The 26,537-nt window shown below is 40.7% G+C and overlaps 1 long non-coding RNA gene across 2 annotated transcripts in view; it reads right to left on the bottom strand.

Moving 5' to 3' along the window:
- LOC134030943 (uncharacterized) overlaps nt 1–20,180 on the bottom strand; it is a 153,871-nt gene extending 133,691 nt beyond the window's left edge. For both annotated transcript variants that reach the window (XR_009931786.1, XR_009931785.1), the window contains exons 1-3: nt 19,498–20,180; nt 19,163–19,337; nt 19,009–19,064 (exon numbers count right to left, since the gene is read on the bottom strand). This is a non-coding gene — a long non-coding RNA (uncharacterized LOC134030943). The remainder of the gene's footprint in view (nt 1–19,008; nt 19,065–19,162; nt 19,338–19,497) is intronic.
- Between the last annotated feature and the right edge of the window lie 6,357 nt (nt 20,181–26,537).

Below are 26,537 nucleotides of genomic sequence, written 5' to 3'. Positions count from 1 at the left end.
TCTACAGAAGAAGAGATTGAGAATCACGTCAACATGATCGTTGAGTCGCTACCTGTATCCTGCAAAAAGGCAAAAGAGATAAGTGACGAAACAGTCAAAGACAAGGAGCTACAGACAGTGATCGAAAACATTCACAGTGGCTGGCCCAAGGGGTCCTGTCCAAAATACTATCACATTAGATTGGAGCTAAGTGTGGCAAATGGACTGTTACTGAGGGACTGTAGAATTGTCATTCCACACAGCCTGAGGCCAGAGATACTTCGTAGGCTACACGAGGGACACCTTGGCATTGAGAAATGTAAAAGGAGTGCCAGGAACACCGTGTATTGGCCTGGAATCAATAAGGACATTGAAAACATGATAGGAAAATGTGAAACATATAACAAGTACCAGAGCAAACAGGCAAGGGAGCCTATGTTGATCCAGGATCTCCCCACAGCTCCTTGGGAAAAAGTTGGAACAGACTTGTTTCACTGTAATGGCAAAGACTTTCTACTAGTAATAGATTACTATTCAAACTTTCCTGAAATTGCTCTGCTCACAAGTGCAACTTCCAGCAGTGTCATTACTCATGTCAAGTCCATGTTTGCCCAGCATGGGATACCAAAGACTGTAGTGAGTGACAATGGTCCTTGTTATAACAGCAAGGAATGGCAACAGTTTGCAAGGCAATATGGATTTCACCATGTCACTTCAAGTCCACAGTATGCGCAAGCAAATGGCAAAGCTGAAAAAGGAGTGCATATCGTCAAGCAGCTTCTCAAAAAAGCAGCAGACAGCAAGTCAGATCCGTATTTAGCTCTATTAAGCTACAGAACGGCCCCGCTTGAATGTGGTTTATCCCCAGCAGACCTGTTGATGAATCGCAGGGTGCGCACAACTCTGCCTTGCTATACAGACATCAAAGGGAATGCGGAGGCACGGACAAAACTGGAGGTTATGAAATGGAAACAAAAACAGCGCTATGACAAGTCAACCAAAACCCTCAGACCACTTGCCAGGGATGATGTGGTGCGTATCCAAGACCAGGATGCGTGGAACCGGAAAGCTACTGTTCTTCAGGAGGTCGGACCGAGATCATATGAAGTAAGGACTGAGGAGGGTCACGTGCTCAGAAGGAACTGTCGCCACCTTCTAAGAACTGAAGAATCTTTCAAAGAACCTGAATGTGAAGATGAAGATGGACCTGCTTCTGTGTCGCGTGGAGGAACAGTGCCAGACCTGGAATCAGTTGGCTGTGTACCTGATGTGGACACAAGTAATGGTCACTCATGGTCACCTGTCTTGAGGAGATCTGAGCGTCAAGTGAAGAGACCAGTCAGACTTGATCTGTGAATCAAGGGGTAAAAAAAAAGAAAAAGAAAAAAAAAAAGAATATATATTAAAAAAATATATATGTGTATACGTTGTGAAGAAAGTGTGAGTCTGGTTGTTCACGATCAGTGTCGTTTACATATGTTAAAGCATGTTTTTTGTTCACTGCTTCAGACAAAGGGGATGTGTTGATATGCAATGTAATACTGGATGTGACCAGTAGAGGGGGCTATCCTTAGGGGTGCTAGAAGAAGAATCGGTAGAAGATGTGAGAGTGGCAGATAATAAAGTCATGAGCACATGCCCAGGTTAAACTTTAAAAACAGAACAAGTCTCATCCTTGATACACAAACAACACAGGCATGAGTGAGAAAACATGTCTCTCAGAAGTCCTTTATATATGGCTGGACTGTACAAATATAGTTACCACCACAACATCTCCTTAAACGGTACTCATTCCACAACTTGATGCACAGAAGAAACAACACACAGGTGATGCGGTCATTAAAAAATATATTGTGCTTATTAAAGTTATGCATTGTGCTTATTAAAGTTATGAACTTAGAAGTGTGCTCAGGCTTAAACATTGGGTCTCACACTGGGTGTGGGAAGCAGGCTGTTCTTTGTGTCTCTATCTCTTCATTTTCAGAAACAACCTTGAAACCGGGTGGAGACGGCACCCGAGCAGGTGGGACGCGTAGGCAAGAACAACTCCCTGACGCACGAGAGAACAAGCTGAACCCTTTTTTAATACTTGTGTTTCAATTGCACTGTATAAATATATGCTGGGGAGGGACAGATAGCCAGTTGGACTTTGTGAACCAGCCCAAACTCTGTTGCGGGTAGGGAAACTTAGACAACCCCAGAGCTCTGTACTTGTTGATTTCCAACTGCTGCATTAAAGCTGATATTATCGGACCTCTGCGACTCCAGACCACTCTTTCTAGAACACAGATTTGTGTCATTGAATACTATTATTACATATTGGAATAGACACAAAGATTTAGAATCCTTCAGTGGACAATAATGGGGCCGCTCACTCTAATAATGTCAGTTATGTAATATTTTATAGGCTAATTAAGCACTTTTTCTACTTTCTCTTTTTTGTAGTTTCACTCCATTTCAATGTTGTCAGCTTGATAGGAAGTCAATAAAGGAGCAAGAAGGCTAATTTTCCTGGCTCTTGGAAAGGAGGCTCGCTGTTAACGCTAGCACAACACAGACAGAGCAGTACAGCTGTCAAAGTATAATGTTAGCTAGCTATTTTCCTGATTTTAGCAGTTAGCCCCATTATCGTCCACCCAACCACTTTCAATTGAGACATTTCAGTTTGACGCTGCGCAAGGCAGATGCTACACATACGGTTTGAGAGCGTATTTAGATACTCAAATCTCAAAGTAAGAAGCTGTAATTTGGTGTGCAGCAATATAAGATGTGTACATATCGATAAGTTACTTTCTTTCGTTGCTGCTGCATATCTTCTGTGGACGATAATGGGGCCCCGAAAGTTGGAGATTTAGAGTGGACGATAATGGGGCCCCTTACACTACGTGGTACAGTAATGTTAGCTATAGCAAACAGTACAATACCTGTCTCTTCTGTGCACCCTCCTTCACCAGCTGGTGGAAAAAGACTAGTAATCTTTGTAAGTTTGGCATTAAATTCAGATTTTTTTTTTTGGAATGCCGCTTTTGGGCACCGCTTTCAAATGTGCGTTTCATTTTTCCTACAGTTAGAGCTAGCTACCTATTTGCAGCGGGCTCGCAGTCGCCGGTCTGTGTGACCACCTGACCTGCTTCGTCACGTCACTTACCTAGCTAACAAAGAAAGCACAATTAAATATACTTTTCTTCATTTTCATATCACCTCTGGAAACACAGACAAGACAATAAGACCATAGTGTGCATCCCATGTAATTCAAATTGGATAAACATTTTTTTTTTTAAACGGGAAACCTCCCACGAGGCCCCCCGTCCCTGCGAGGCCCCCCCCGCGTAGCGGGGCCTGCGGGGGTAATCTTTACGGGCCTGCGCACAACCAAAGGGAGTAGGTGAAACTTGTTGTCTTTCTTAGCTTTCTTTTAACCTTAAACTTAAACTATCAATGAGCACTAATGATGCTGATGCTGTATGAGCATGCTACACAGGAGTGCCGTGGCTGCCACCTGATTGGTCAAGTGTGTGTCACTAATTCAATTCCCCAGTGCAACACATTCCAATTCCTACACTTGCATTCAGTAATAACATAACAACAGTAATAATGGGCGAATGTACATTACCTCAACAGTATGCATAAAATAAATAATCAAGAAAATGTGTTAATTAAAAATAATAAACACAAACTCTGGCAGTTACAGAAGAGTTAGAAGAAAGGTTAGTAGGTCTGAGTCAGGGACTATCACAAATGAAAATTGAGAAAAGGAGGGAGACTGCGTTCTAATTATTTAAAAAGAAAGACCAATCAGGTAAGTGGTAGAGCGTCTAGTTTAGTAGAGCAGGTTCAGAGTTTAAATGAGCAAGTGCAGTTTTGGAAAGGGGAACAAGCTGCCGCACAGGAGGAACTAGACAGGTTTATACAAGGGCAGGTCCCCACTTTTGAGCATGGTAGGTATTCAGATGTTGTTAGGGAGGTGTACATGGATTTGATCACAACTATGGGGGTGAGTTCCACCGAAGCATCTGAAGTTGTGAAAGTTGTGTTGCAGAAGCTCGGCAGGTCCAAGATAGGAAGGCTTCCTAGCCAGTCTTTTTGTATATATATGGTGTTGGAAGCAAGACAGGTGTCGTTACAGCATCTGCAAAGTACTCTGTTGTCAGAGAATAACTTGACCCTTTGCACAGATGCAACAAGTAAGTTTGGACACATATGGCACTGCAGGCATCTTTTTAAAGGATGGTACTAGACTCCATTTAGGTGTGAGAGAACAGGCATCCGGTTCTGCCCAGTGCACGATTGATACTGTGCGGGAGATGATTCATGATGTTGTTAGCAGTGGTGGTGAAGAAGTTAGTGATTTTTGTGAGAAAGACATTTTCTCCAAAATTAAGAACCTGATGAGTGACAGGGCTAGCACAGAGAAGAGGTTCAATGAAATACTAGCTCAGTACAGAGCCAGTATCCTGCCTGACATAGTTGAGGACTTTGATCAGTGCAGTGAGGTAGAGAAAGCAAGACTCTGTGTGGTGAATGAGCTGTTCTGTGGTTTGCATCTCATTGATGGTCTGGCCCATCAAGCAAACACTGCCTTGTCTACCTGGGAAGACATGGTTTTTGGCAGTGCAGAGATTGGAAGCTCTAGGCACCCCGGTTTCCAGAAGAGTTGTGGTGAAAGCGGAGCTGTACACCTTTTGAGAATAGTGTGTAAGCTCATTCAAGAGCGTGGCTGTGAAAAGAGTGGCAAGCCGGTTCAATTTCGAACATTTTTGATGGACAGGAACGGAACGGATTTCGTTCCCCTTGCTCCTTTTAAGGGAAACAGGGCAAATGTCACATTTTACAACTCAGCAGGTTTGTATTTTTTGAGTAGGGATATTTTGGATTTCTCTTGTGCCAATAGAAGTGACAATAGGTTAGTAGAGGCTGTGTATGAGGATATTAATGTTCCTCATTTCCTTGCAGGTTGTCGGGCCTTGGGGCTTGTAGGGAAGTTAGTTGTTGATCCTGTGTGGGAGGCACTTTCTAGGAAGGAAAATGTGCTGGTAATGAATTGCAGGTATCAGGAGCTTGTCAGAAAGCTTAGAGAGTGGCAGGTGGATGGAGCTTCACGTCTTACAGGGGAAGTGACTCTCTTTGAGGACATAGCTGTCCATGATAGTCCTGTTTTAAAGTGTTTGACTAGAAAGACTGACATAGATTTTGATGGTTTGACAGTGCAGGCTGTTGAGATAGTTTTAGCCAGCCTGGTTAAGGTGTGTAGCAGCATGCTAGCGGACCACTTAGTGTATGGACGCTATGCAGATGTGTCTGAGGAATTGGTTGACCAACTTGCCTCAGCACCTAAAACCAATGTCAGTTGTGAGTGCGACTTTGGGGTTTTTGATAGGCTTCTTCGAGAGAAAGCTAGGGCAAAGGTCAACACACTAGAGGGCATGATGCTTTTCAAGCAGAATCGGTCTTGGGAATGGCTGTCAGGGTTAGATAGAGACAGGACAGGTGTTATCTGTAGCTAGAGCATCAGTGCAAGAACACAGAGCCGTTTTCTGTGAGCGTGCTCAAGCCATTAGGGATGAGAGACTTAGAATTTTGCAGGCGTCTAGGGTCAAAGAGAGAGAGAGGGAAGTTAGGGATGTTGCCACAAAGCAAAAGCTGACATTGGAGATCGGTAAGTATGGGGGCTTGTGGACAACTTTAGATGAAATAGATGAGCAACTAGAGAGTTTAGGTGAGAGATCCAAGGTCATAGCGAGCCTCTGAAGGCTCTCAAAGGTCATAGTACCTGATGTGCAGTCGGCAGACCAGCTCCTTGGTAAAATCATCAGACATGGGTTTGATGAGGATGGGACTAAAGTCTGGTACAGAGCCACAGTTATAGGGGAAAAGGAGGTCAATGGTAAGACCATTTCCCATGTAAGATACGATTTTTAGGAGGGGTATGTGGAGTTGTTGTTTGTCAGTGCTGCAGACATGATAGGCAGGAAAATAAAGCACATGTACATAGATAGTGATGATGGGTTGGAGTGCTGGTATCCAGGTAGAGTAGTGGGCTGTAGCACAGGTAGTTTACTTGTTGTAGAGTACGAGGGTGAGGACGAAGAGGAGGGGGTTTACGAATGTCCTCTTTTAGATGATTATTTAAATCATGAAGTCAGATTGTACATAGGTTGTAAAGCAAGGCTGTTGAGCGGGATTTAAAAGCCAACAGTATAGAGTAGGGCATTGGCAGACTGTTGAGCGGGATTTAAAAGCCAACAGTATAGAGTAGGGCATTGGCAGACTGTTGAGCGGGATTTAAAAACCAACAGTATAGAGTAGGGCATTGGCAGTTAGACTGTTGAGCGGGCTTTAAAAGCCAACAGTATAGAGTAGGGCATTGGCAGTTAGACTGTTGAGCGGGATTTAAAAGCCAACAGTATAGAGTAGGGCATTGGCAGTTAGACTGTTGAGCGGGCTTTAAAAGCCAACAGTATAGAGTAGGGCATTGGCAGTTAGACTGTTGAGCGGGATTTAAAAGCCAACAGTATAGAGTAAGGCATTGGCTATAATTTGTAGTTATTGTGTAACTTCTAATATTAATCTTTTCTTTTAGGTTGAAGATAGCTGTATAATTATTTGTAACTATTGTGTATCTAATATAATCTTTTTCTTTCAGGTAAGATTTCTGATGTAAATAGTTCCCTCTGCATATATTCTTATCTCTTATAGGATGTTTATATAGCTAAATATTGGCAGTTTGACTCTAGTAAGGCTGTTGATCAGGTTTGATATTAATATTTAATAATTTATGTATTTCTAATTTCAGGTATGAAGAGAAAATGAAACAGCAGCAGCACATCGCGTTTGCAGTGAGGTTGTATAGTAAAATGAAGTTTTCATAAATATGTTTATAAGTAACTTATTGTCAATAAGTATTTGTTACAAATGTGCACTTTTTTCTCTCTCTTTTTCAGATGAACGTGCCTTCAATTAGCTACACATTTTCCAGGAGCTTGCTCGATCGCCTTTTTGCTAGGGGTCAGGGAATAATTTTCCAGTATCTGGAACTGGTTTTTTGATTCCCTCTGGAAAATGAGTTAGGTTTCCTATTAAATATGCATATTAAACATTATTGTTCTTGAACAAATTTAAGTTGTGTCATTATTATTATTACATGTATTATGTTTCAATGGAATAACTTAATAAAAAATGCATTCATTTAAAAAAAGACAACAACAAAGTAATTTAGAGGTCCACTTTTGATAACATGTTATTATAAATCGACTGGACAATATAAGAGTACAGACAAGAGAAGAAACGCTTCTCCACCCCATTCACTGCAATGAAAAGCTTCATGGAACTCCGACTCGGAATTTGAGCTTCAGGGACGCTTGACAAAAATGACAACATTTGGCGTGTCAGACGTTTTAGAGTTGTTTTTGTGATGTGTTCCCATCGTATTTAAGACTACATATTTTACAAACAAGAGGTTTGTTAATCCCAGCTAACAAGGGATGTCCTGGGGACGTTCGGTGACGTTCCTATTTGGTCCCCTATAGGTTATAACGTGACGTTATCCTTAGGACGTTGTGTGGACGTTATTAAAGTTCCTAAAAGGTCACAATTTATTTTACAAGTTATTTTTAAACTTTCCTGGTTAACCTGGTTGGTTATGATACAACGTTATGTTAAAAAAATTGGGGGACATTCGGGACGTTCCAGGAACGTCCCTGGTTGGTTATGATATAACATTGTTAAAAACTTTCGGGGGACATTCGTGACGTTCCAGGAACGTCCCTGGTTGGTTATGATACGATGTTATGTTAAAAAATTTCGGGAACGTCCCTGGTTGGTTATGATATGACATTATGTTTAAAACTTTCGGGGGGTTCCAGAACGTCATTCGTTGGTCATAACCTAACCATCTAAATACCGAACGGATATTTTCGTTTGTGTGTCATTCTGTGATGTGACTTGCTCGAGCTATAGCCTACTGTCACTGTGGAAACTGTACAGTATTAAATCAATTGTTTATGTATGGTACCAATAACTTGCATTTGAGCGAAGTAATACATTAGTAATAAATAATTTGGGGGATGTACCATCACTGAAACAAAACATCTAAGCTGGATCCAGCCTATCCAAGCACCAGCTGCGTCTCTAGAAATGTTCCATACTAGCCTATTACAGCACATCTCTCGCAGACGTCACCGCTCGTGACGTGAACCCTGTTGTTGAGTGAAGAAGTCGTTGAGAGACAGCAACTTTTTGATCCCGCATCCTTCATTTATAGCTATAATACCGTGTGATAATCAATTTGTGTAAATATATCTTCAACTTAAGTTTTAGTGTTGATAGTATAGTTCTTTGTTATTGTGTTTTTAATAGTGTTTTTTGTGTAGTTGGCTAGTTTAGAGTAATTTAGCGCACTCCTGTGAAGGTGGGCCACCCGAAGGACAGATTGAGGTAAATATGTTTTAATACAAACTTTAGCTCTACTATCTATGTATTTGTATGTTTATCCAATGTGAAATAGCCATATCAAAAATAAAAGTATATTAATTTATAGCCAATTTGAGTTGGCACTGGTTTTCTAATTCGGCTAAATTGAGACGTCGTACAGTACAGTATCGTCTTAATATGTACAGTAAAGTAGCTAACAATTTTGAAGCCATACTATAGCGTTTGTCATATAGTTTTTGTCTATCGGAAAATAGTCGGTTGGAATGTTCAGAATCACACGTGTGACGGTACTCTGTGGGGCCCGCTTTCGAACGATCACATATGTGTGACGCTACTCCTTAACGGGTTAAGGATACAGAAAATACAAAACAGCTGAAGCTACTTTTGGACAGGTGAAGGCCACAGCTCTAGCTAGTCAAGTAGCGTTAGCTCTACTGTAGAGTAGCAAGCTACTTTTGGACAGTTAGCTCTAGACTATAGCTACAATAAACCAAGACGTTTTGCAAGAAAAGTATCATAATGACATGCTACGTTGTTACGTCGGACAAATGTTCACGATGAGTAGATGAAGGACAGTTGATTAGCACTAGCTAGATGGTTGTAAATATCTGGATACTGAAGGTCAGGGAAGCTTTCCGTTTCACTTGTTACGGTCCTAAAAATAACTCCAGGAGCATATGGATAAAATACACTTCCACTTAATGTTCTTTACATTTGATCTGCTTTCTAACTGTAGCTAATTCATGTTGCAGGTGTTGATTCCGGACGAACTGGTGGAGGACGAGGAGGAGGGAGAGGATGAGGAGGGGTTGACACAATTAAAATATAAGAAAATGAATTCAGGCTTTTAAAAAGCATTTGAATAAAGTGTTTGTTTATACTGTAAATCGTGTTTTTTCTTCTATAAGCATACACATAATAAGTTACAATACTTAGCAGCAGCCTGTTATACTTAAAGTTGATTTTTTAAAATAAAGAAGTTAAATTACATTGTTGAGTTTAAGTGAACACATTCAGTTTAGTTTTGCACTATAGGCTAATATGCATTGTATACTTTGTATACAATACATATCCATTATATGCATAAATGTGACTATAAATTAAGGTTGAGAAATTGATTCTGCATTTGGTATGGGAAAGTTATCAGGACGTCGCAAGGGAACGCCCCCTAAATGTTATGAGGACGTTACATGTAAACATTAGCGCATGGTGCCGCCCCTCCGCTCCTCATTAGCATTTAAAGCTACAGACACCAAAACAGCGCGTTCTGAGGAAAGCTCCTTGTGGGACTGCTAGTAGTGGCTGTAATTCTGCACCAAGGCTGAATTTCGGGAAAGAGACTTCTGATACAGTATTAGGGGATCCTTAAGGCCTATATAAAAGCATCCAAAAACAGCATGTCATGTCTCCTTTAAGTTAAATTGTCTGAAGCTTATATTCTATCTAAAGCACTCTTTTTACCAAGGTCTTCATGAAATAATTAGTGACAATTTTAGGGGACCCTACAAAAAGACGTCATGGGGACGTTCCCTTGCGACATCCTGATAACATTCGGGGACGTCCTGGGGACGTCATTTTGTTAGCTGGGAATGTAGCTGTTTACATATCTCACTCGTACTGGCTAATCAGCTAGCATGTTAAAGTAGGCTACATCCAAAGTCACTGTCTAAAACTAGCCTCTTTTTCACAAACAGCTGATTAACGGAAGTAACTTCAAGGTAAAATTAAAAACCTTTAAAAACATCTAAATTGAGCAAATATTGTTGATATTATTGTGCATACGTATTTCAGTATGGTTAATATGTAATTTAATTCCATCATTTCCCCAGGAATAACTATTAAAACGTATTTCAGGAAAAACGCTCAAACGGGTTTGTCCTCCCTAGTCTAGTGCTATCATATATCGTATACCAAATCAAAACCTCCTAATTTAATATTGGAATGTATTAATACGATCGATCTCCAACTGTCAATACATTATAAATAGCTACAGCTTTGTCTTATGCAGCGTCACGTTATAGTAAACTACATTCGTCTCTACAATGTTGATGTTAGCTAGCTAGCTAACTAGCATAGCCTAACTTGTGTGCTACTTCTGCACTTCCTACACTGTTGTTAACATTGACCATCTTAGGCTAGCCTAATATGAAGTATATATAAAGTCATGGTTAGCTGACTTTAACATGTTATCATACACTATTCTACATATAACTACTTAAATTACCTTGTCAATTGTATTTTGTTGATATCAAAGCATTACTTACCCTGTTTTCAAACAATCTTACTTAGGATTTACTGCAACCGTGTTTCTGTGTGGCTCGTTAACCGTTGTGTAATCCAGAAAGGAACCCGCGCGTCAAGACGTGACATTAACACTGGAAAATCTTACAAAATGGCTTCATTTTTTTTTTATTCCAATTTTACAAAATGGCTTCCATGCCATTACTGCTACCTTTAGAGGTGACATGACATGAAAACCTCACTTTAGGAGGTTATTTAACATTAATATGAGTTCCCCTAGTAAACCAAGCCCTGGGTGTTCTTCTCCGCCTTTCAGAAAATGAAAGCTCAATTGCTCTGTTTGAAAATCAACTCTTTGTGACGTAACAAAGAGGAAGGTTACCTCCCCTCTCTGCTTTGCCCACCCAGAGAATCTGGCCCGCCCATAAGAAACTGAGCTACGACCGTGCAAGTGTTTTTATCCTCGAGAGACATGGCTTGCAAACGAACGAAGCATTACATTTGTTTTGTATGTCTGCGCCAAACACTTCAGCCACGACTGTTTCCTTAACTTGAGCTAATAAAAAACTGGCCTTGCTGAAATTAAATTCTGGATCAGTACTAACTGTCCTTTGTCCAGCTACTAACCTCGGACAAGTAAGTTAACTAACGCTATCATTTTGTAGCTTTACTGTATATGGTTACCTAGCTTGCTACTCTTAGAATGTGGCTGTAACATTAGCTCTGCAGCTAACAGCTGAGTTACTGTCGCTAATGGAAAGGTAGATAGCATCAAGTATGTGTGTGAATACACATGCTGTAACGTGAGTGTTGTACACTTCTTTGTTATTTGGATAACCGTTCTGCTGTTGGTGTTATGGCGCGCGCGATATACGCCTTTCCCCTCATTGAAATGACTGAGTGTGTACCTCTGCAAACCAGGGTTATCAGATGAGAATGGGAAAATTCGATGCATCTTACAGCCATTGCGATACATCCATTGTAAACATTAGCGCATGGTGCCGCCCCTCCGCTCCTCATTAGCATTTACAGCTACAGACACCAAAACAGCGCGTTCTGAGGAAAGCTCCTTGTGGGACTGCTAGTAGTGGCTGTAATTCTGCACCAAGGCTGAATTTCGGGAAAGAGACTTCTGATACAGTATTAGGGGATCCTTAAGGCCTATATAAAAGCATCCAAAAACAGCATGTCATGTCTCCTTTAAGTTAAATTGTCTGAAGCTTATATTCTATCTAAAGCACTCTTTTTACCAAGGTCTTCATGAAATAATTAGTGACAATTTGGTCTATAGACTTCAAGCTATCTTCTACAAGACATTTTACGTTAATGTACCATAATTAGTCTTTCCTGTGTACATTTCCTGTATGATAAAAATAATACTGACATGCTTGACTGTTTCAGCCTCATTGTATAGATCCCAAAGAAATATTAAATAATTTATAAAGTAAAAAAACTGAAATATAGGAAATAAACATACATGTAACCTTTCCCAAATAGAACATAATTATGTCTTTAACATAGAATAACACATTTATGCAAAACAATATATCTGTCACAACTTTGACACATTATCATTTCACATTTTTTCTAATCTGCAGAAAATGTAAGTCTGCATCATAATAAAACATTTAAACAATTTAAAAACATATTAACTAATTTACAAAAAAAAAGGCTGATACCTTATGAAAATAAAACAAATATTAATCAAATACATCAACACTTTTTTCTTCCAATTAACATTGTAAATTATACAGCATTTTTTATTTACTTTTATTTTATATTATTATTTTACCATTACACAAAATTAAACATTGAAAACTTAACATTCTAATTAAGGTACAGCTAACTATAATCATCAATATATCTTATCTACTCTAACTAACCTACTTACTCAGAAGCATCAAATAAACTAAGCTTCAGCAAGTCACCATCTGACACCTCACTCACTGAAACGCCCTGCACAACCCTCTTTAAACTAGTTATGACATTTGCTCTGTTGTGCACAACTTCAAAACAGTCCCCAGTTATCAGATGCTGCTCAATGTCCTGGACATCCAACTTGTCTCTGAGACAACCTTCACTCTCTAAATAACTCCTCAAAACAGAATTTGGAATACTTAAGCTGAGCTCCCCCTGCTCACTGACAAAAACGATCTCCCCACTCAGCTTCGAAACATCTCTCACAGTGGTGGAAAGGGAGTTTACTATCAAAACTCAACTGCTGAGTATGGCACTTAGGGCACTGGCGTTTCGCTTCAATGTGAGCCCCTTCCACCGTACTACAAAATGTAGTCATGGTCTCTGCTGCACTACCCTCTCCATCTACCTTGGCTGCAACTCCACTGATAACATATATTAATTGAATTTCAGTAGACCTTGTGGTGGTCAGCAAAATGCTTCCCAAGTACTCTCTTGTTGCCAAATTGGTGAATTTGTAAGACAAGCCCTCCTTTTCTGTGAACTATTTGATTGTCCCACACTTTTAAATGAATGCTGCCGGTGGCATCTCCCACTTCACACTCCTTCACCTCACTTTGGGCGTTGCGCACAGAGATCATTTTGGTGCCCATCTTCAAGAAGACCACCTTTGCCTCCAACACACCAACCTAAAACGTAACATGAACATAATAATTATATAACAACCATTCAATACCCAGACACATTCTCTCAAAATGTACTCACATTTCTTAAAACTGCACATAGCCAGAACAGCATGCAAGCCTGAAGTGAAGCATTGCCAAACTAAACTTGCTTACAATGGAAATTAATATTAAGCTTCAAGGTATAGAACAAGAGACACATTCAGGTGTAGTAATGTAATATGTGATGCTGAAACATCTCTAGCAGTGGCGATTTCTTTAAGACTGCAAGGGAAGCTCAGCTTCCCCTAACATTTAAAAAAATTAATGGTCAAATATTTACTATTGTGTTAACATTTTAAATGCGTTAGAACACGTTCATATCGAAGACGAGTTCGTTCAGAATCAGCTACATATATTAGCAGGTCGACTGACTGATTTCCGTCTCATACATTCCCGTAGCGCCACAGTTCATTTCCCTGTGGAAGCTCAGCTTCCATGGACTTCAATGGGGCTGCTGTGAACAGTTGTTTTCAGTGCTTCGAAACTATACGGTCATTGGATAAATGCTGCGATTATGTCCCGCCCTGGACGCTCAGCGTCTCTGGGGGTGAATGGAGGAGTGGGCTGGCCTTGACGCTGGGCTTCCGCGTGATGATTGGAGGGTCTGTCGAAAGACTGCATCTCCTTTTGATTGACAGCGATTTTGTACTATAAAAAGTCACAGAAGCTATTCAAGCTCAGTCCCATCGCTGATTTAGAAATTAGTTGAAAGACAAACTGCGACCACCTGTTTCTTTGTTGTATTTACTTTCTTGCTAGCTTTGGTATTTCATAAAATTATTAGTAGTATGGGTGAACTAATCAGCTAGCAAACTGCACACGATGGCAGACAATAATGCTAATGTTGTTGACCAGATTTTGGCGAAGCCATTTGAAAGTCTTCCTTACTAGGAGAAACTTAAAATTAAACTGCAGGGGAGATCAACACCTAAAATTGATTTAGTGCAAAAGATAGGGCATTCAAGTGGCTAAACATAATGAAACGGTCAAACAAAACAGGGCCTTCCTAAAGCGCCTTATTGATGTGAAATCCTTGCTTGGTCGGCAGGAGCTGTCGTTTAGGGGACATGATGAGAGTAGTGAATCATCCAACAAGGGGAATTACAGGGAGTTCACAGAAACATTAGCTAAATATGACACTGTCCTGTCCACACAATTCAAGTCCTCAACTGTGTTTTCTGGTATGTCCCAGACTATTCAAAATGACTTGATCTTTGCTCTTGCAGCCACCGTTTCTGATGAGATCAGAGATGAAATTCAGGATGCTCCCTTTTTTGGATGGCAGGTGGATGAAACAACTGATATATCCTGCCGTGCCCAACTCTCTGTCATTGTTCGCTATGTGGATAGTGCAGGTCAAATTCAGGAGCGCTTTATTGGATTCTTTGACGTTTCTGAGGGGCGAGATGCTCAGTCTGTTTTTGATGTGTTAAATGAGAAAATGCAGGGATACAATTTTAAGGATAAGCTTGTGGCACAGACCTATGATGGGGCTGCTGTCATGGCTTCAGCTCTCAATGGTCTGCAGGCCAAAGTGAAAGCAATAGCCCCCAGTGCCATGTTTGTGCATTGCTATGCGCACAGACTGAATCTGGTGCTGTCTCAGGGTGCTCAATGCTTGCCTGAGTGCAGATTTTTTTTTTGCATCACTTTGCCACATTGTTTTCCAAATCCACAAAGAGGATGTCTTTTCTGCAGTCTGCAGGCTGTTCAAGGTTGCCCAGGAATGCTCCTACTCGATGGAATTTCACATCACATCAGTCTCAGAGAAATCTTCTCTGAAATTTTCTTGAAAAGGAACGTAGGGCAGAATTTACGTATAAATAAATCCCTTGTGTTGTCTTAGGGGTCAATAATGACCTGTCTTTATGTTTATCCTTTATGTTTTTATTTGAAAATAAATGACTTTTCCTAGAGTGACCTCAACTTTGTTCACATTTCCATGAAAGCTGCACACCACTAGGGTACAACGATTGTCGTAGGGTCATTTTTGACCGGGCAGTTACAAAACTATTATACACACCACAAAAACAGAATGTTAAGAAAACACGGGATAAACTCACAATGTTTATGATGTAGGCCGAAACTGAGCTTCCCCTCTTTGAAAGACCAGCAGCCACCACTGATCTCAAGTAATAGTATTTCAATGTTTGGGGCTATCTCAGTGTTATGTTCAGTGACCTATGCACTTCAGTAAAGCTCTCTCTTGGAAGTCGCTTTGGATAAACGTGTCTGCTAAATGAATAAATGTAAATGTATTTCCATTAGTATCCATTATTACTAAGAGTAGTTTGCTGACCTTTCACTTCACACATCTGGCTACACCACTTACATATTGTATCCACTAAGGTATGGACTTCACACTACTTCAAATAAATCTCACTTTCCAATGAACATCTTATAATGTTCCCATCACATTGAATCACACCAAAATGTTTCATGTAAAAATTCAAATTTTAACGGGCATTTTTCAAAATTACCAAGTCTATTGCAAAGTATAAAACTACTTTAATTCTTACATGCCGTCATGGACCCAAAGCCTTCACATCTACCACATGCATTGGCCCCTGTTCTCTAGGACTTCTGAGCGGGAACCCAACTTCTGTCACCCTTACTTCGGTGCTGCGGTTGCACTGAACATCGAAGGTTGCAGCATTGTTGTAACCTGGACAATAAAAAACAAAATGCACATTATATTAACTTATTAAAACAACTTTCTTTAACGTTTCGATTCTGACACTGTCCTATGAACTCGTTCTATGTGAAGTTACTCTATCACAAACTGAAGTCATAAAACGTAATTTCTATCTACAAATTAAAAACAATGTCCGATTAAACTCGAAATTCTGGTAGAATATCTGGTAGAATTTAGAAACTCGAACAAAGTTGTCAGCAACACAGTTGTCTCAGTAACAGTTAGGCTAGGCTAGCAGTTAGGCTAGTCTAGCAACCAATTAAAACTATCTCAAGGCTAGCCGCATGGTCATATTGTTTCGTTTTAAACGGTGTCCTAAAAACTTTTGTGTGAGAAACTCCTTCAATCTAACGTTATCATAATACCAATTTATACAAAATATACAACCAAAACTGAACGAAAAACGAACTTAGTGTCTTTTTTATGTTAGATAACTTAACTGGCTGTCCACTTTTTCCAGCCTGGCTAAATAACGTCACTGTGTCCAATCCCGACCGCCGTAAACTCCTATTGTCCAAACCCGAACGGTGTTTGGACATTCAGTTTCCGGTCTTTTTGCCAGCATTTTCTTTTGCGATCGCCAGCAAAGTGTAAGTAGTAATATTTTAGGCATACCAAACGATCTACGTGTCAAATTTCATGAACATATATGGAAGTTTACGTTAAATAATATAGAAAAGTTACTTTGGCCGAAAGACCACTCGGCGACACTCGGGCGACGCTTGGTCGACAATCTTTACTCTGACAAGTGTGTCTGTGTTGTCATCGTACTGCTACTATATGGGTTAGCATATGAGTGTATTTCAACGCTAACTTAACACTACTTTGTCTAGCCAATGAAAATACGTGTGTGACGTGATCTGTAGTCGAAGGGAGGAAGGGATGGGGGCTAGCAAACTTTGAGAAGAGTTCAATAAAACATCCATCAGGTGGTGGTGTACAGTCAAATTGAGATTTTATCGCATAGTTTGGAGATGTGATATCTTATTGTGGAGGACATAACTACGTCCCCGGATATGTTGACAGCATTGATGGTCTGTTTGGTGACCCTGGATCAAGTTAATATCCCCGTAAAAACAGCAGCAGCGAGTGTTTACTACGAGGATAGGAGTGCGGATAGGAGTGGTTTGGACAAGGGTAGCGCACGGCTATTTTACCGGCGCCAGCGTCTTTTTACCGGCTCTAGTAAAGGATAAGCTAACTCTAAATTTTTTAACAATATTTAACTCGAAAGGTAAGAAGTTAAAGCTTAACGTGAAATCAGTAAATCAGCTGACAACGTGATACGATCATTTTTATCAATATTTGAAGTGGCATTTTATCAGAATGTTAGCTAAAAAACAGTTGGGATTGGACACAGTGACGTTACGTGGTGCTTCTCTGGCGAAAATACCACGGTGCTGTGGTATTCCTCCCTTCCACTCTGGAATACCGCATTGAAATACTTGGTGTTTTTTGCTGAAATCGTAATTGGAGACACCGCATGAATAAATCCCTCTATCTCCTCTGTCTCCACACCAATCTTATTTTTTTTTGGCGGCTGTTGGCTCTGTCAGGCCAAATAGTGTCCTACCTGACGTCACAATGCCGTTCCGATGCAAAGACGCGTCCGTCGCTATAACGACCTTAAATTCCTGAGATATCTACGCGTGCCAGCAGCGGGAAATGTCCTGGTTGATATTCTGGTTGCTAGGTAGGCGCTTCAAAATGACAATTTACCTCAGGCTCGCTCTCACAGTTTTGGACCGTCATCGGCTTGAGCTGTCATTTATCTGCTGACGCATCAAGGCCAGATCAAGACATCTACCCAGAGACAATCTACACCAGATAACCCTTAAAGCATTCCTTTACATTTAGTTCTTAGTCATATTTATACAGTATATTTTTTTTATTAAGTAATTAGTTGATTTATTTTGAAGTAGTAACTTAGACTTTTGAAACTAGCAAGTTAGCTAGCTTTACACTAGTTTACAGAATAACATATTATCATATCAGTATAACATTTTGTAATTCCGATTGTTTATATTGTAATATTGGCTGTTTAAGTGATTGATTTCGAAGTTTAAGATGTAGTTGAAACTTTCTAGCTAGTCAGTTAGCTTTAGATAGAAATACAGATATAACCTATAGTTACAAAACAAATAGACGGACATTTATACTTTGGCAAATTAATTAATACTTAGGCATTTTGTAATTGAAGTACTTAAATATGTCATCCTTCAGTGACATTTTTAATTATCTCTCAGCAGGGAAGTACAAGGAGGATGTCTCTCCTGGGCACAAGCGCTCCCTCCGGAGATCAGCTGATAAATTCATGCTCCAGGGTAAGATTTGTTAACCATACGATATAAATGATCTTAACTACTACTAAATTGTTTTCCTTTATTTTACCTTAAATATTTTAAGACTTGTTTAAGACAATTGTTTTCAGTCTTTAACCGTTTTCATATTCTAGATGGTTGCATGTATTTGAGGGACAAGGATGGTCAACCACCAAGGAGGGTCATCATGTCTGACGAGGAAAGGGAGGCAGTTCTGACCGAGGTCCACGCCGGCCACTTCGGAGTGAAGTGCATGTTGGGGAAAATCAACCAGCGCTTCTACTGGCTTGGCATTGTCAAGGATGTGGAAGACTGGGTAGGAAAAAAACCTATATCAATTACAAACTGTAGCAATATTGTTGTTGACACTGCTAAGGAGCATCTCAACTTGCTCTTGATCATTTGTTTCAAAGTCCGCACCTGTGTGCCTTGCCAGAAGTTTGAGAAAGTGAAGACAGAGGCACCTGAGTTGAAGAGCATCAAGCCTGTTTCACCTTGGTACATGATTGGTGAGTTCTACTCATTCCACATTTAAATGAAACAGTTTCCCACCATTACTTAACGCAAAAAACATGTATTTGACTGTATGCCAGGTGTGGACCTCATCGGACCGTTCAAGTCATCCAGGAATGGGAATCGCTACTGTTCTATGTACTGCTAGGACAAGACTGCCGTGGCAACATCCCAGGCCCTGATGGACATCTTCCACACCCATGGCGCACCAGGGGTCATCCTGATGGACCAGGGCACAGAGTTCTGGAACAAGGTCAAGTTGATGATAAATAAAACATTGGATTTCTTAAGTGTTGAGGATATACTACACACATAAACCAAACTAATGATTAAATTTGTACTTATTTAGGTTAACCAGATCTTGATCGAGAAGTGGGGGGCAAAGCATCGGATCACGTCTGCCTACCATCCCCAGACTAACGGACTGGATGAGAGGACCAACCACATGCTGAAGAGGGCCATCGGGAAGACTCTGGATGGGCATCAAGAACGGTGGGAGGATAACCTGAAGGTAATCTTGTTTGCACATAACACAAGTGTTCAGGCTTCCACCAGGTATTCACCCTACTGACTGATGTATGGTCGGGAGCCACGTCTGTCAACCGAGGTATGTCAACTTTTGATATTTTATTCTCAAATATTGCTATATTTACAATAGAATTAAAAAAACACTAACTTCACGCAACTATCTGCTGCATGTTCTGTATTATCATGTCATTTCAGATCACAGGTGACCTTCCTCATGAGCTTGAGGTTGACGGGCCTGGTGACGGCGCCTTCGAAGACTACCTCCAGACCAGGGCCAACAATGATGATGTGGTTTTCGACAAGGTGAGAGAAATGACCTAACGTTACATCACATATTACACAACTGTGCACTGTAGCTTTCACCACAAGGTGCACTCAGTTTCCGTAACACCAATGTGTATCACCCATCTGAGTGATGCTAAGTAATTGTTAGCGTAATAACAATGCATCAGACACAAAGTTATAAAACAGACAATATAAAGCTTAGCTGCTTTCCTTTCTCTTGAACGGTCAAGGTGCGACTCAACGTGGAGATGGCCCAGGAGAAACAGCAGGAGGCCTACCGGAGGAGGACCAAGAAGGGGACCAAGCGCTTCAAAGTCCTCCGAGGCATGGAGGTGTTGAAGAAGGACGAGAGGAAGCGTGGGAGACCTGGACGCACCATGGATCCAGACTGGCCAACGAAGTACCGGTAAATAGACTTAACAGTAGTCAGAATGAGAAGGTAGTGATGTCCAGTTTTGCCATTATAGCATGTCTTCTTTAGGGTGACTGAGGTTGGAGACAACAACTTGGTGCAGTTGGAGACCTTGGACGGCCAACCTCTGAAGACCAGGACAGCATGACACCATGCACAGTGAAGCCTCTGCGGAAGAGTGAGTGTAACTTATAGCACAGTTCTCAATACAAAAAATCATTATGACACCACATCTGATAGATAACATTTCTTTGTTACTCTGTGATTGACACAAGGATTCCGAGCTAGCCCCCCCACAGAGGAAGCTGTGTCCCATCCACCCGAGCCAGTGGGTTCTGATGACCCTGAACTGCTGAGCTCTGAGCCGGAGGGGGACTCACTTCAGGTACATAAAAAAAAGCATTCTGCACTAATTCTATATTATAGTGGCTGAATACTGTCACAAGACAGCATCTACTGCTTTTGGCCATTCCCTTTAATCTAACATTATTGTTTTTTTTAGGCTACATGCATTGGACTCCAAGAGCCTGTGTCCCATCCATCTGAGACAGTGTGTTTGGATGGGCCTGAACCTCTGTGCTCAGAGTTGGAGGAGGACTGTGTTCAGGTAAACTTCATGTTGCTTTATATCACTATTCTTTTTTTTTAATCAAACATGAGGTTGTTGATGCCTATCATGTTAATAATCAATTTGTCTTAAGCGGGGGTTGGCCTGGCCAGCTTCACTGAGCAGGGTGGAGGTACAAAGGGCCACAGTTCTCTCCCCATGTTGTTGGCTGGATGATGTTGCCATTGACCACTCTCAGGCTCTCTTACAAGCACAACATCCCCATGTAGGAGGCCTCTACGCCACAGCAACCCTCGCCTTCCTCTCCTCTGTGCCTGCATCAACCCAGGGGTTTGTTCAGATTTTAAATGTTTGTGCGAACCACTGGGTAACGGTAAGTAACATCAACTGCAAGGTAGGTACAGTTAATGTTTATGACTCCTCTTGTCACAGCAAAACCGAGGAGTTCATTTCTCTAATAACTGGTCTTCTGTCTTTCCCAGGTCCGCCTGCAGTGGCCTGATGTCCAGCAGCAGAGAGGCAGCTCAGATTATGGGCTGTTTGCAATCGCAAACAGTCTTGCTCTCTGCAGAGGTGAGGACCCAGCATGCGTGGAGTATGAACAGTCCGCTATGCGTCACCACCTCTTTTCCTGCTTTCAGGCTGGGCACTTGACACCATTCTCCAACGGTGTCCCACGGCCAAGCCAGTGTACGCTATGGAGGTTAGCGTGCACTGCATCTGCAGGAGGACCATCCGGAAGGGAGTCGAGCCCCTGGTTTCTTGCAGGAGGTGTGGTAAGTGTTTTCATTCATCATGCCTGCCTGTTGTAAATAATGTAAAAGAGTTTGTATGTTCTTGCTGTAAAGTTGTTTAAGTATTTTACAGATTTTCGAGGACACTTAGTAGGTTTGTATGTTGTGGAATTGTTTTGTATATAGCTGTGTATATCATATATGTTATATAATGTCAAATCAGTTCTGAAATCGTTTCATAAAATCAGTTCTGAAATCATTTCATAAAATCAGTTCTAAAATTGTTTCATAAAATCAGTTCTGAAATCGGTTCGTAATTTAATATATACACTTGTATACATATTTTTTATTCTCTACGAGTTTTCACTCGTTCGATAGCTAGTGCTAGCTAGTTTGGTAAACAATAAAAAGATTACAAAGACTATTAAACACCTGCCTTCTGTGTTTAGCTAGTTGGTACCCTTTTTCGTCGAAAAAATAACTTATTTAGCATCGATTTTAACCGACCGGGAAGGCAAAGCGTATAATATTCTCCCTGAGCGCGTTGCTATCTCAGGAATGTCAGGAATTTAAGGTCGGCATAGCGACAGACGCATCCTTGCATCGGATCGGCATTGTGACGTCAGGTAGGACATTATTTGGCCCTAGGACACTATTTGGCCTGACAGCTCCATTCTTTTCACATGTGTACTAGTTAGCTTAATCAAACCCTGCAACCTACAAGTTATGACCCTTTCCCGCCGGACCATTCTTATATGGGAATAAGATTTCCCATGGTTCCCTGCTTCATATCTTCGCCGTCCAATCACCGATTTAATTTCTAAAAACTGCCAGATACTCATGACAACTTAAGATCATAGTACATATCATTGGTTAAGGGGTGCCTGGTCGTGAGAAATAAATGTACTGTCTTGACTGTCATCCGCAATTTGCTTGAGCGGGGCCGGAGAGGATGTACCAGAACTTCCAGAAGATTACCGCAAGAGCTGTATTTACTGCTTCAATTTGAAAACTGAGTCGATCATACGAGGTAAGACAAGTTTCTTAACATGTGTTATCAATTTTGTCTATTAAAAGACAAAAGTTTTTAGCTACGAAGCATTTATTTGTAGAGCTAGGACTGGAGTGAAGCGAGAAAAAATAAAAACAATTTAGCTAATTTTGGGAAACTTGTATAATAAACATTAGCTACCACCATGTACACTTTAAGCTAAATATTGATAACTTTTTTGGGCAATTTAGTCGATTGTGGAATATAGTAAAACCTTGGTAGTTACTGTTAAGGATTGTGTAACTGGGTAGTGGAGAATAATACAAGGTTAAATATCGGACCAAGTTATTTGTAGTTTAAGTACTATTAATAGTACTAAGTACTATTACTTAAGTAATGATGCAATCACAAGATACACAATGAAAACAACACAAGATGTTCGTAGTCTAGTACAATGAATCAGTCGATGATGCAACAGCAGTATCACAGAAACAGAGTCTCAGAATAGAACAAACGAAGGCCTTCGTTGAGAAAGTGGTCGTGACAGAGATCAGAGAGAGTTCTGCCCACACCAAGTTCTGTCTCCCTGTCCTCGGGAGACAGGTCTTGTACCCCCCCCAGAGAGGGAGGTCTGCGACAGGCGATTGGTCAGAAGACCATGGGGTGGGAATGTGGTTGTCCAATTAAATGTCCAGGGTGTTCATGGTGGCACAAGGTGGTCAGTCCAAGGATCTGGTGATGTTCGGAGAGGGAGGGGGTGGAGAAGACCCACAGGTCTACTCAGGGAGGGGGGCAGACAAGACCCACAGGTCTGAGGTAATCCAAGGGAGGGGGGCTCCAGGGAAGGGAGTAGATCGCCCCAAGGTCCTGATGGCGTGCAGGGAGATGGGAGCTGCGCCTCCAAGGAAGGGGGGGGGGGTCGTGTCTCCAGGAGAAGGGGTGAGGCAGACCAGGCCAGGGTCGATGATGTATGGGGGAAGGTGGGGCAGGGTCTCCAAGGGGAAGGGGTAGATCATCCAGTGTGAAAGGGGGGGGGCAGGGTCACCAAGGGAATGCAGGTGGGGCAGGGTCTCCAAGGGGAGGGGTAGTGTGAAAGGGGGGACAGGGGCAGGGTCTCCAAGGGAATGTGACCTCAGAACAGAGTATATCCAAAGGTGGTCCGTCCGGCTGATCTGACCCGTCCTTAAGCAGAGAAGAGTTACTGTCCCAACATTACCCTATCTCCCAAGTTGACACTTTTACTCCCAAGCGCTGAGAGGCCCTATTGTGGTCACTGCGGTCCCTGAGCATCACAAACTCGCCTCCCAAAACAGTTCGCCTGACATCGGCATTCTTGCCCACACACCAAAGTTACAATTTAGCATGATCTTACTTTACACAGATACATTTCAGCACGACCTTACTTGCACAGAAAGCATCCTGTTGCATGATCTCATATGTTCTTTATTAAATCAATTGATCACAATTGGATACATGTTTTAGTATAGAGCATTACATAATATGTGTATATATGTATATAAGGTAGTGATTGGTATAGCAGCATTGATTAGCAGTATAGTTATCATTCCTTCACAATTAGCCAATCAGAACGCTCGTACTGTTGATGCAATTGAACCCATATGCTGTTCTTATTGGTCCAGAAGACGTTCTCAAAAGTTGTTGATATGTTGGGCATAGATAGTTCACACTTTAGATTAGGTAACGCAAAAGCCTTAACTAACAGTTAGTAAATGCTTTATAACTTGCATTACTAATCAGAAGTTGCATCATTAGTAAGTCTTTATAAAATAGTTGTTAAGATATAGCCTAGTGTACATCATGTATTCGACTTGGCATACATTAATTAAAGACATAAGTAAATATGTTGTTAGTTATTTACTCATGCTTTGTAAACGTAATGTAAATGGTTTGTTCACCATTTGCTAATGCTTTCTATACCAGCTCATGTACCATTAACACCTTTTAAACTACTGGTTTGCAACTATATTAACAAGCTGTCTATAAAGTATGATAATGCAGTTATTAAACACCTTATGAATTGTATTATGAATAAAATCCATAATTGTTAAGTGTTTATTAATGATCAACATAGTGTTTAATAATAAGCTTATTAACTATTTAATAATGTATTGTTAATGTTTCAAAATGTTTTATAAAGGATTAACCAACTATTAGTTAACACTTTGTAAATGCCAAAAAGCTTTGACTTATTATAAAGTGTTACCAAACTTTGAATTAACGGTTATCGCTTAATTGTATCAACGCGCTATAGAATGTTTCATCGCGGAGTGATTTATTATTAGCTGTGAAAAGTTTGAGATGGGATGTCCTGGGGTATTCCAACTCATGGAAAGTCTCTCGTCCAATCAGAAACAGCTAAATAATTTAATAGAACCCAATTGTTTTATAAATAGGCTGCAAGGTGAACCACAAAAAGTCTTTTAGAAAATGATTCCCGCTCCACAGTCTGGCATTTACACAATCTTTAGCTCATAAAAAAGAACGATTCGTGCTGAGCTACCAAAAAAAAGTTAGTCGCTGAAATTCCAGTCGATTATCGTTGCGTCTATGTTTTATGCAGAACTAGTTTCTTCAGAGCGTAATAGGATTTTGGTGGCACGGATCGACACGTGATCGTTCTACACCAATAAGGTAGTTGCTTTTTGTCAACCGGGAATTGGATATGTTTGGCAAATAGAGGATGGGACCTTGCACGTAACAAAAATTCGGCCCCTGACAGTGTTTTGCATGTGATACACTGCGGCTGCAAAAGTGCATGTGAGACAGGCAGATGTTCATGTTTTTCTGCAGGACAGTGTTGCACAGACTTATGTCATTGTTGTAATTGTGCCAACACAAAAGCAACTGAGGAACTGGAAGATAACTGTCCTGACACTGACAGTGAGTACTGAGTGTCATTAATCTGTTATTCCTTATTCTGTTTTGTACAGTTTTATATATCATATTTCATATTTTTCATTAAGATTGTTTTTATGGTTGATCAGTGTTTTCATTTGTGGAAGAATGAATCAATGAATGTTACAACGACGACATAAGTCTGTCTGCCCCCCCCCCCCCAGGTTAATGTAATAAGGTTAGGCTACTTAGAGACCTTCCACTCATAAAGTATGTTCTAAATGGCATAAATGCTGCCAATTATTAATTGACGTATTAATTGACGTTGGTCAGTAGCCTAGCCTATCGATTAAGGTACTCGAAAGCATGTACACTGTCTGCTTCATTTGAGCTTGATAGGCTAAGCATTCTGTAGCAAAAAATAACAATAAACCCTATTTAGTAATTAAAACTACTTCTGCATAGTAATGCACCGAAAATACAAACGTAAGCAAAGGCAGCAATCGCTATCGAATCAACAGACATTTGCAATTTAGCTAGCAGGGGAATAATACAGATCACCAGTTAACTTAATTTAAATTAGCAAGAATATAAACTAATACAATAACAGGCTTAAATTAACTGACAAGTTAGCTATATGACTTCTCAAAGACACACAATCTCAACTGCGGTGTGAAGTGCGTATCCATGCTATTCTCCGACATGCACTCTAACAATCACATAGACGTCCTAAAATTTTGTACAGCCCTATTTCTGATACCATGGCAGCAGAAATGTAGTCGTGGCGGGCCGCCACGGCAAAATAAACATAGGAAACAATGTAACGTGCAAGGTCCCATCCTATTTGACAACCATATCCATCCATGTTGACAAAAAGCAGCTACCTTATTGGTGTAGAAGGATCACGTGTCGAACCGTGCCACTTAAATCCTATTACACTTTGAAGAAACTAGTTCTGCATAAAACATAGACGCATCGACAATCAACTAGAATTTCAGTGACAAACTTTTTTTTGGTAACTTAGCAGGACTCGTTCTTTTTTATGAGCTAAAGATTGTGTAGATGCCAGACTGTGGAGCGGGTTGAAACGATAACAGGGTTCACCTTACAGCCTAAAAGGTCAATATACTGAACAGGGGGCAGATTGTCAGGAACAGCAGCATACCATCCATCATTTACACTGTATGGCTCTGGCAATGATAGAATCTGATCTTCAACAGAGAGCTTCAATTTCCTAATGTACCTATTGAAATCAGATTTCTCCAACTGAAGAGCATACGTAGAAAGATTAGACATATTTAAATGTGAAAGCTTTAGTTTCTCTCTATCTCTATCTCTCTCG

This window comes from Osmerus eperlanus, chromosome 12, assembly GCF_963692335.1.
Source record: "Osmerus eperlanus chromosome 12, fOsmEpe2.1, whole genome shotgun sequence".
In the NCBI taxonomy this organism is placed as follows: Eukaryota; Metazoa; Chordata; class Actinopteri; order Osmeriformes; family Osmeridae; genus Osmerus; species Osmerus eperlanus.
This window is presented reverse-complemented; position numbering and strand designations above follow the sequence as displayed.